The sequence below is a fragment of the Cavia porcellus genome, unplaced genomic scaffold (assembly GCF_034190915.1).
Source record: "Cavia porcellus strain 051 isolate PalLab524CR breed Dunkin Hartley unplaced genomic scaffold, mCavPor4.1 scaffold_9, whole genome shotgun sequence".
Taxonomy (NCBI): domain Eukaryota; kingdom Metazoa; phylum Chordata; class Mammalia; order Rodentia; family Caviidae; genus Cavia; species Cavia porcellus.
This window is the reverse complement of record NW_026947492.1, coordinates 77,253,520-77,266,375: the sequence shown is the minus strand read 5'-3', so window position 1 is coordinate 77,266,375 and position 12,856 is coordinate 77,253,520.

Sequence of the window (12,856 nt, the reverse complement as noted above, 5' to 3'; positions counted from 1 at the left end):
CTATAGACTGTACCTTTCTGGGTTTACATGTGGGCTAAGGAATGGGCTCAGGTACTAAGAGCAGTGATAAAAACAGCAATACTTCACAGCTGGAAATGCACAGTATTCCTGTTATTTGATGTGATCTTAAAATAAGAAAAAACAAAACTTGTGACAGAAGATCATTCTTTGAAATCATTCAGGCACTGAAACCAAAATTCAGTAAACAGGGATAAAGAATACAATGGAAGTTACGACAGCTGGACAGTGTTGATATAAGAGCCACCAACTCAAGCTATAAAAGAAGCCAATGATATCCACCTCGCAGTTCCCTGGTATCAGAGAAAGATACAAAATCAAAGTTTCTAGATTGTTTTGTTCCAGAACAGCCCTGATTAATTTGAAAACAAACTATGAAAGATACTAAAGAAATTAATACATTCCACCCACCAAATGGCAACCCACGATCAAAAATAAGTGAAAGGCTTACCCATTAAATTAAGAAGAACACTGCATAACAAATATTTAAAAAAGGGTATAAGACACATACTAGGACAGCAGTATAAATGTTGTATTATACAGTTATAATCTGGATATAACTAGTCTGTAAAGTAGCAGCTTCTCTTCCACTGAATAAATTTCAAGGGCAGGATTCCTTCTGAGAGGGTCCAGGATGGCCTCACTAAAGGGGCCTTTGAAGAAGATGCTGCTATGTTTCCATCCCACCTTTGGGAGGAGTTGCCTGCCTGGGCCTCCTCTGTTCCCGCTAAGTTGTCCTTTGTTAAGAATTCAGGGCTTGCAGTCCCCACAAATCTCACCTTTGTCTTTGTCCCAAAGAGCCATCCTGGGGCTCCCTGCACGTGATGACATTGAAGTCACCAATCTCACAACAAGCACATCTTGCCCCAGTGAGATAGGAGGGGTTTCCTCCAACATGATTAGGATCTGTATCAGATCCCATTCAGAAAGGATGTTCTTTTGGGCTCTGATATCTTCAATATGAATTCACTAATTACCTTGTTCCTATTGTCACTCACTGTTCCTCTTCCCATTAGGCACATATACAAGTTAAGTTTTCAGAGGAAGTAGACCAGACAAAGCTAGAATGACCCAGAGTGCCACCTCATATCACCCTAGTGGTCAACAGTCAGCCAGTGTCTCTAAACCATAGTAGACTCTGTTCTAGCAAAGTGAGTTTCCCTCCTGTGGCCACTGAGCTTCTCTGTAATACCTCGATTGGGGGCTTGGGGTCTGCTCAGGAGTTTGGTGGTAGACATTCCCAGGTGTGGCTGTGTCATGGGGGCATGGCCGTGGGTCTTCCTCCTGGTCCTCAGCCCCTTCCTCTCTGTCATTGGCCCCCTGCCCTGCTTCCCAGCTGCCATGACCTTCTACCATGACATTCCTGCCTTGAGGCCACCTGATCATGAGTTAAATCCCCTTAAATCATGATCCAAATTAAACCTCTCTTCCTTTGTCCTATATGGTATATTATATAAATGTGGCACTTTCTGCTCTTATGTTTTTGCGAGGCTCAGTCCCGAAACCAGTCACTGGGATCTATCCTGAAGGATCATCCGGGCTCTTCAACATCCATCAGGACCTTAGGGTAGGAGACATGAATAAGCCTTTACATCCTTCTTTGAAGTCAAAAGATAAAAGTTTCACATCATGTTTCTGTTACTCTCTAGTTGTATAATGTCTGAGTGACAAATGTAGTCTTTTTAAACCTCAGTCCTTTGGTTGTAAAATTAGGAGAAAAATAATTTTTCCAAAAGGGAAAATGAAATAATGCTCATGGCTTAGCCTAATACAAGACACAGCAAGAGCTCTGCCAATGGTAAGCAAGGCCATAATGATCTGTGTTTATCACAATTGGCCCCTTGTCATGTCCCTGGGGGACTCAGGGAAGAGACTCCCTTTTCTCATCCTGATGCCCATATGCATTTAATGCACAGTTGTTTTATTTTTTGTTTTATTTATTTATTTATTGTACTGGGGATCGAACTCATGACTTCATGCTTGCTAGGCAAGCACTTCAGCCACTGAGCTAAATCCCCAGCCCTGTAAGCATTTAATTAGGAAACAACTAAAACTGGGCTTAATACCATCTTATACATCATTCCTACTCTATGATAAATATTTAAAGGCGGGAATCATAAATAAAAAGTCATTTTACAAGCATATTCATAAGGAGTTTTATAAGCTAAAATCCATAAAATGTGTTACCAATACTAAGATATATAAAATATGTAAGATGTAAACCACCATTATGAGAAAGTTAAGCTAAATAAGAAAGTATGAGATTCTATTTCATTTTTAATGTGAAGATGTTTAGTGCACCCCATGGGGAAAGAGATAAAATGTCTTTTGATGTATATATGCTTAAGACTTCCAGACAATTTCATTGCCAGCAGGTTAGAAATATGCCAAATAAAGTAAACTCAGCTGGCATTCTGTCTTAGAACACTACACAGAAAGAACAGAAATTGGTATGTTGAGTACAAATTTTTACCTTTGTGTTTCTATAAATAGGCTGGGAAATGAGATTGCTCAGAATTTTAGGCACATACACTCATCCTTTATTACCAATCAATCCATACAAAAATCAAAATCCTAGAAACCAAGTCAAACAGAATACATGAGACTACTGACAATCATCTCTGTAACATTTCTGACTGAGCCTGGGCAATCTTCAGGGGCAATGGAGTTACTGCAGTTACAGACGCATCTCCCAAATGCTCAACAACTGTTGAATCACGGATGTTAAATGATGTATTTCCAGGGACACTTATGTTTCTTTTGTCTCTTGAGAAACAATGAAGAACATAAAATTAAAATTTATAACCTTGATAGAAATTGAGCATTATCGATATTTTTTTTAAATTACATTTAGTACTAACTATATAGTCCAAATCTAGATTTCCATCATGTTCAAATCATTGGATTTTTCTGAATTAGGCTCATCCAATAAGCATCCTGAAAATATGTAATCCACAGAAGGAACTGTTCACAATATAATGGTTCACAATATATAATTGTTCACAGCAGTAATTGTTTGTATAGTACCATATGGGGGAATTAAACTCTCTCCCCATATGGAGAAATAAACTCTCAAGCAGAAATGCATCTTTATGTTGATGGGAGGGTTTGCAGAGGCTGATGCCTTGTATTCAGAGGGGTGGAGGTGACTGTCAGTGTCTGCTGTAGGCTCAGCACGTGTCCGGTACCTGTGTGACACCTATCCTCTCTCTGTCTCTCCTGGGAGATTGCAGAAATGTTTGGGAAGAAAATGCATCTCACGAGAGCCAATTTCAGTGACTGTCATGACATTCTTTGATGCTTGATATCTTAAGTAAATATTGCATAACCATTCTCTTGTTTACTGTTTTATTCATCAGCATTTTGTTTTGGTTTATTTGTGTTTCTTCCTGCATATAAATAAGTCAGTAATTATTAATATTAGAAAAACAAATTATGGGATTTAAAAAGTGATCCTACTTAATTAGTTATATATGTGCATTAATAGTGTCCTCAGCAACTGCTCTCTGAAAGAATGCAAGAGTGGAATAAGTTTAGAATAAAACTAGTTCAATTTCTCATTCATGTAAACTTTGGGAAAATAAAAATACCTCAAATGTTGCAGTCCATTTTATACTTCCTTTCAAATTCTATAATATGAACACCATGATACAAACAACCAAAATTTCTTTTTAACTATGCTAGAGATTTCTTTTGATGTACAGAAACTTTTTAATAAGATGCAATCCCAGCTATTGATTCTAGGAAATAGTTCCCATGAGGTTTGATTCCTGTTCATGAATTTTCTACCTACCCCTATGTCTTCAAGACTGTTACCTACTTTGTTTTCCAACAGATTTAGTGTTTCTGTTTTAATATTCAGATCTTTGATCCATTTAGATTTTAGGTTAGTATATGGTGATAGGCATGGGTCTAGTTTTAGTTTTCGGCATATGAAGAGCGAGTTTTTCCAGCACTATTTATTAAAGAGATTGTCATTCTTCCAGTGAACATGTTTGGCCCCTTTATCAAAGATAAGGTGGTTGAGTATGTTTGTAGTTGTGGTTGTATCTTCTAATCTATTCCATTGATCTTCAGATCTGTTTTTATTCCAGTACCATGTTGATTTTATTACAGTAGCTTTGTAGTATAACTTCAAGTCAGGGAATGTGATGCCTCCTAACTGAGAAAAAATTTAATGAATTGTCCCTCAGACAAAGGACTTCTGTCTAAAACATATAAATAATTAAGAAAAATCAGACCCCCCAAAATTCAAGGACCCAATCCAAAAATGGACATCTGAGATGAATACATAGTTCTCAGATAAAGAAATACAAATGGCAAATAAACACATGAAAAAATGTTCATCATTATTAGTCATTAGAGAAATGCAACTTAAAATAACACTGAGATTCCATCTCACTCCAGAAAGAATGGCCAGGATCAAGAAAACTACCAACAACAAATGCTGGAGAGCACTGTGGGGTAAAAGGAACTCTCCTGCACTGTTGGTTGGAGTGTAGACTGGTGCAGCCACTGTGGAGATCAGTCTGCAGATTTCTTAAAAAGCTTGGAAGCTTCACTTCCAGTCCCATTAGACCCAGCTATACCACTTCTAGGCATATTCCCAGAAGAACTGAAAACATCATACCACAGTGATATATGTGCACTCATGTTTAGTGCAGCACAATTTGTAATAGCCACATCTTGGAAACAACCTAAGTGTCCATCAACTGAGGAATATATAAAAAAAGTTGTAGTATTTTTATACAGCTATAAAGAATGATCACATTGAGATATTTATAAATAAATGGATGCAACTTGATACCATACTCATAAGTCTAATAAATCAAAATCACATGTATAAATACCATATTGTCTCCCTAGTGTAAGAAATGGTAAGAGTACATAAGAGTTTATGGTAATCATGATTCCCCATTACATTGCTTTGAAGCCTTATAATGTTTACATTCATTAGTTGGAATGAGTTTATCCTGGTTTGTTTGATTTTATTATCAGAGATGGTATGAAAACAAGTCATTATGATAACCAGTGCTGATTTAATATCATCTTACTCTAAAGTCCTACCATGCTTTTGCTCTTCTGTTTCCTTTGGTTCTATCATGTTGATTCTTATTGGATTTTATTATGTGTGATAGTATAAACAAATTTTCTATGGAAAATGAGATCATATAGTCGCCATTGTTCATTTTCTGTTATTTAGTTCTGAAGACCCTGTTATACTTTCATTCTCTTGAATGGTTTTATACTATTTTGTTATGTTTGATACTATTGTATATGAAGTTATGCTCAACTATTTCAAAGAAAGAGACATTATCGTAATCACTGTTAATTACAGGTTGTCTTCTGGTGAAATGCTGTATTGCTTACATTGTTCTGTTCTGATCTGCTTTATTATGTCCTGTTTTGTCTTAATCTCTTTAAAAACAAAAAACAAACAACCATAACTACACGAATTACTATCACCAAACAACTCTTTCCTCAGGTCAATGCATTTTGGGCTCTTAGCAAATTAATGCCTCAGCCTTTGTTGATTTCCCTTTCATCTAGTTTTATCACTCTGTTCTGATCAGTTTAATATTATTTTGGTCTGTATGAATTGGTTGTGTGTGAAGATATGGACAACTATTTAGAAGAAAACAAGACACATTATGGTAGCCACTGTAGATCTCCCGTTGTCTTGCTTTGAAATCTGTGTCATTTACATTGTTTTCTTCTGATCTTCTTTGCTCTGTTTTGTTATGTTTAATTTTATCCTCTTTAAAATAAAATTGGAAAAAGAAAATGAATGCCTCATATGAGAAAGAAAGATTTCCACAATAATGAAATAAAATGTTAAAATAATCGAGGAAATGTATTACAACTCACAAGTCACTATGAAATTAGCCACATAGCTCACACATTTTAGCAACAAACAGCCAGGCTGAGTTAGAACCCTAGCTCTGGCATTTTAGTGTAGCTTTGGGAAAGATGATATTTTATGTCTCAGTCTTATATTAGAGAAATAAATGGAGATAAAAAACACTAGCCACCAGTCATTCCACTTCTAAGAGATGCCCAAAGGAAATGAAAACAAGGGTGGAACAGATATTTTCACATGAGTACTAACTCTACCATCAAAATTCAGCTTTAAATGTTCACACCAGCTTTATTCACAAGTCAGATGGAAACAGATCAAATATTCATCAGCCAGTGAATAAATAAAGTGTAGTATATGGTGCTCTTTACTCATAAGTCCAGAACACAACTAGTACAGCTGACCTACCTGCCATCCTAGCTCAGCCTCGCTAGCTTAAACACGCTCCGCAAAGTTAGCACATGGAGGACAACATCGTTTAACCTCAAGTCTAGTTTATAATAAAGTGATGGGCATCAAACTAATTCACTGAAAGGGTAAAACTTCAAATTTCAAAGCATAGATACTACCAAAAATGCACTGGTTTCATATCATGGTAAAGTCAAAAATTCAAGCTGAACTATCATTAATTGGGGGTTATACACACACAACGGAATATTTCTCAATATTAAAACAAATGAAATTTGGATGCGTGTAACAAGACAGAAGACACAATGCTATGAAATAAGTGACAGGCAGAAGAAGAAAAGTATTGCGTGTTTCCACTCATACAAAGCAACCAAAGTAGGCAAATGTTAGAGACAGAAAGGAGCAGATAGGTAACAGGAGGGGTGCCTAGGGGTGGTTGTGTACAAAGCTTCTGCTTACGGTGGTGAAATAGTTCTTGAAATGATACTGGTGATGGTAAATGTTATTGAATTTTACAGTTATAAATAGTTTAAATGGTAAGTTTATGTTATGCATATTTTACTACAATAAAAAAGCAACTGCCTCAAGAGGAATCAGAGGAGTCAGACTTATCATATTGAGGAAAAACATAAATCCAAATGTTTTGATCAGAACCACTCCTGGGCCCTTTCACTAGATCAGAAAGGCCAACTTCCCAGTGAACTCTCTATACTCTGCTTACACAATCGTGAATTTCAAGTTGTTGCTGTAAGCACCAGTCAAGGCTTTTCCAAGAGAATGTGTGATTTTTATCCCATTTGGGAAACATTTTAAATGATATATTCACTTACTCATCTACGCTTTGCATATTCCCCATCTCTTGCTGACTGTATAGAGGTCCTGTCTTCCTCTCAACCAGCTCCTTTACAATTCCACCTCCTTCTTCTACATCTGAACCATGCTGCTCCCCAAGACACAACCATTAACTTACCCCATTATTTCTCTACCTCTACTGGCTTTTGAAAAGCCAGTTTACCACAGCCCAGGACTTTCCAAGTCACACTTCCACTTAATGTCCTTTGGCATAACCTCCAACATTTTCCCCTGCCTAGTGAATATGTTCATTTACACATCTAGTCCGCTTTAAAATCAACATTTTAAAATCCAACTCATTGTTTTTCCCCTATTTCCACAAAATTTATTTCTGTAATACATTTATTCACTCACCTCTTTGTCCAGGAAATTGGTATTAAAAACATTGATTCATTTCTGATCCATCAACAAGCTGTAAACTAGTTCCAATTGCCAGTGACTCAGAGTCATCATGTCATAATTCTATTACTTTAATGGTCTTTGGTTATTTTCCCTGATTTCAGTCCCTTTTAAATGCCAAGATCATCATGAACAAACAACAGAAAATGTTAATAAAAAACTGAAATCTATCCATCAGTTCTCTCCTTTCCAAATCAAATACAAACTTTTGCCTCTGAATTTGAAATTGACTGTAAACTGAACCACTCTTTCCACTTATGGGCAAGCTACCATTTCCCAGAACACACTTCACCTCCCACTACCTAATTAACCACATCACTATCATTTATTCTTGGCCATACTTACTTCTTCCTGTTAACTTCTCTTCCACCTACTCAAGTTTTATCACACCTTCAGTCTTAGCCAAAAGAAACTTCTATAGAATATTCAAAACAATTTTCTAATCCCAAGACACATCTACCTGTTTCATTTCTTCACCTCTGGAACACCTCATGCATAATGATATATTGAAGAGTTATTCACCTGCAATTCACTAGTTTCCATTTTGATAAATCTTGGAATTTACTTGACTTTTGTTAAAACTTTTTGCTTCGCTGTTATATGTATAACTTGCAAAAGTATGGACTCTTGCATAGGTGCAGTTTGAATTCCTTCAAGGAAACATGAATAAACCTTTTCACGGCGTTAATAACAGGAAAATGAAATAATATAATGGTACATTAGCAGACTAGTGCTGTTGTAATGAGCTATCTCAAGTTTAATGGCTTAAGACAACACAAATTTATTACCTTACAGTTCTATGAGTCCAAGTTTAAATGGATGAGCAGGCTCACAGACATTTAGAGGCTCCAGGGAGCAAAAGAAGAAAACTATTGCCCCACTCTCTTCCCTGCGTGGGAGCTGCTGACATTCCTGGGCTCAAATTTGCACCACATTCCTCCAGCCTCTCAGTCCCACAGGGTCAAATTTTCTTCTCTGACTTCTTTCTCCCTCTTCCATTGATAAAAGACCCTGTGATAGCAATGAACACTCCTCAGTGTTTCAGAGGAATTGTGTCTATTTGGATCCTTGGCTTTGTCACATCTCAGAGTAGCTCTTACTAAGAAAGTTAACATAGTCACAGGGTCTAGAGACTAGAAAATAGACACCTTCCACCTACTAACCAGTCAATTCCCATTCACTATCTGCATTATAAATAATACGAAAGCAAGCACAGCCCATTCTTAATCTTCTTAATATATATCATAGGGCCACAGTGCAAAGCTAATGACCAATAGCAAATACAAAGCTATTAATTTTTATCAAACTTTATTCACGTGAGACCTGCTAGCACTGGATCATCCTCTACTGTCTCTAATACAGCGTGCATTTTTGTTGCTCTTATATTCATACTCCTGAGACAAGTAAGAAAATCATAACAATACATTCCAATTCATCCCCGGTTAGGATAGCCCAAAAAATTTAATTTTGTTCCCAGACCCACAATAGCAATTTTTCTAGCATGTACTTGACTTGACTTCTCAAGATTTTATTTCATAAAAAATACATAATTGCAGTTTCTTATCCCAACTTAGGGATTTGATAAGGAACACATATGTGTTTCTTCACATGAAACTAGAAATCCTATTACAAATAGTAGGGAATTTTCTATAAACTAACATTTTAGAAAATCAATATCTACAGAGAAATGGGGGAATAAGTTCTGTTTGTTTTGTTCTTAAGTTTCACAATACTGCAACTCCTTGTCCAGGAAAAAATAAAATCTCATCTTCATTCCCAAATAGTGAAAGTACTCTTCCTTTGTAATAAATAAACATAAAATAATTCAACACTTCAAAGAAGAAAACTCCTGTGCTAGAATTTGAGATTTTTCTTCTTTACCCTAATATTTTAATGTCGTGTATTTTCCTAAGTCATTTCAAGGTTGGTTGATTGTCAGGTGAATTTTATACATTGTCTTTAAATCATAGTATTTCACCTCAGTGATTTTCATGGTTGCCTTAGACAAAAATGAGCTTTAAATCAGTCACCAACATAATATTAGAGGTGTCATTTTAAAACCAAGAGTTGAAACCTATGCTCTGCCCTTCATCTCAGAAGACCAATCATTAGCAGAGTGTTCCCTGTGTCCAGAGATTAGCAAAAGATAGTGTGTCACACTTTGACCTTCATAGATCTCACTTGATAGAGTCCTGTTTCTCAGGTTGTTTGAAGGCATTTTTTCTGAATTAAAGTTTTGCTTTAATTTGGAACTGCTTTGCAGTCCCAAGCTTTTTTCTTTAACCAGAATGTTATCTATCTCCATTGCCCATTACCAGTGGCTGTTACCTCCTGGGAAAGTAGCCTTTACAGCTAGAAACTTTCACAGATGAGGTGAGGGGTAGCTCAGAGGAAGAAGCACATACTACGCCTTGGCTTCTATACCCAACACAAAAATAAATTTTAAAAAGCCTCCATAGCCAACACCAGAGGAACATTTGCCAAAATTTGGCCAATACCTAAATTCCTGATTCCCTAAAATTCATTTGGGGAAATGAAGTCTAAATCTTTCCATGCCAAAAAAGCCTCCATTTTATAATTTTTCTCCTCTATGACTGAAGAATATTCTACACCACACAAAAATATCAAAAATCATGTAAAATTCTAGGAAATTAGATGTTTACAAAGACCTCAACCATTTCATTATGGAGAAAATTAAGTACATATATTATTATAAAAAAATCTCTTTCACAATCTTTTCCCCATATATTTGTGTTAACTGGAGAAAGTTTAGAAGTTTAACTAAGAGACTCAGCAGGGGACTTTGTAAGCATCCTTATCCTATGCAGGAGGAGTGCAAGGAGATTTTTATGACAGCTACATCAGCGCTGGAGGGAGAAGTAGCCTGTGTACAATATTGGGAGGAGGCCTATATACAGTTTAAAGGAGGAAAAGAAGGTTGCTCTGCCCCATTTTTCTCCTGCTGCTTGTTCAGGCTGCCGCCTTGAAGTGTTGCCACTCTGCCTTGGAGCCAGCTGATTGTGTGTGGAAGGCTTCAAAAAAAGCAGTAAGTCTGAATTTTTGAAGCCTCAGATCTGCAAAAAAATGAAAGTCTGTTTTGAGTTTAATGCTGCAGAGCATCATGTTCCAGAATGTGATGGTAAAATAAATTTATTCCTCAAAATTGGATTCAAAGTGCCTAGTGATCCAGGCACTCAATTCCTACAGTAAAAAGAGAGGAAAGCCTGGCTACTGCTCCAGCTGGCAGCAGACGTGGCATCACTCAGGTGGGGCTGGTTTTAGATGCATTCAGAATGCAAGAGTTCTGGGGTTTAAACAGCTTTCACCCTGATTTCAGAAGCAGGCTGGGGAGGTCATCTGGTGTGCCCCTGAGAGGGCAGTGTGTAAAGCTGGGAGTGTAAATACTAAAATGCAATAGAGATCCCAAAAGTTTGGAAAAGTCAGAAACATGGATCATCTAAGGAAAGATCCATGGAAGGAGCAAAGCCAGCCCAAGAGAGAAGCTATGGGAGCTACAACCACCAGAAGTGCCATAGGGATGCAGTCACAAGAGCTCTTTGGAGCTCACAATTTGATACAGATGCTTCAGATGCTGGATGTGGGACTACAGGACTTAACGCTTACCCTGCTGGATTTTGGATTTGCTTTGGTCCCAATCCTTTGTATCCCTGTTTGTAACTTTTGGTATGCATGTTTAAAGTGTGTAACTTTGTTTTCATTTGTACAAGAGTATGCAGCCAAGGTATCCACCTCATATGAGACTTGGGAGTTGAATTTTTCAGCAATGCTGAAACTGTGAGGGCTTTGGCAACTCTTTCAGATGGACTAAATGCCTTTTGTAAAAAAGGATGTGTTTGACTCTTTGGGAGCCCAGGGGGAAAATGCTATGATTCTAATGTAATATAATTGTGATAGGCTTATTGTTGGTTTTTAAGGATTGCTAAACCTGTGTTGTTATATTCAAATTTTGAAATGATAAGAATAAGCATGCCTTTGTACCAGGGGACTTATTTTAAAGAAATGTGTCGGCTTGCCAAGTTGACAAGGGGTGGATTGTTATGGTTGATACACTGTATCAACTTGAGCAGTTTAGAAGTTTACCTAAGAGACTTATCAGGGAGCTAGGTTCTTTGTAAATATCCTCATCCTGTTCAAGCAAAGGGCAAGAAGATTTTGTGAGTGCTACACCAGCACTGGTGTAGGAGGTGACCTTTGTAAAATATAAAGGAGGAAAAGAGGCTTGCTCTGCCCTCATTTTGCTCATGGTGATTTTGCTGGCTGGTGCCTTGAGGTGTTGCCTCTGAGCCATGGCATTTTTCCTTAGAACCCATTGATTATGGACTGCAATCTCCACAGAGAGCTAAATAAACCTTTCCTTCTTTCATGTTGGGTGTTGGGTTTTTTGTCCTAGCAAAGAGAGAAAAGTAACCAAGACAAAGTCTAGATCTTTCCATCCCACCAAAGCCACCATTTTATCATTTTTTCTCTTCTATGTCTGAAGAATATTCTATGCTACACAAAAACACCAAAAATAATGTAAAATTATAAGAAATTTAGATGTTTACAGAAACTTCAACCATTTCACTGTGGAGAAAATCAAGTTTATATACTAAAAAATAATAAAACAATTTCCTTCACAACACTTGCCCCATAAATATTTTTCTACCACTGCTATGCACTTTTAAATTTTTAAATGCATTCTCATTCTGAATTAATTTAAAAATGAGTATCACATGCTGCGAATGGCCCTACATAGTTTCAGTGAGAGAGTCAGATCTGAACAGGCGCTCTGCCCACTAAGCATTTCATATAAAAAGCATAATGGAGGAAAAGAATCCACAAAAATTGTATTTCATAATTCTGCTTCTTTTCAGATAGAATTTCTTGCATACAGAAGCTATAGACAAGGAGGAACCATACACTTAAAATAGCATCTATGGAGAACAGAAATTAGGTCAACTTTCTTATAAATCCTCATAAATGTTGGAATGGTTTATACAGTGGTACCTCAATACACAAATGCTTTTGTTTGCAACCAATTTGCTTCACACAGAAGCATTTGGCAAAATTATGTTTTATTTGCAAATTCTGCAGTGGGTGAGGAACATGACTACATCCCACTTTCCAGCATGAACAAAATGTGGCCATCTTTACATAACTGTGGAATGGATTAAGTTCATGAAGTAAGGTATCAGTGTGTAACCTCTAACATTTCCACCAAAATCTCTATTAAAAATATAAGAGAAAGTGTGTATGTCCACAGAGGAATCTGACCATAAAGGCACAGTGCCTTTTTTAAAATAAGGATCACGAAATCTCTGC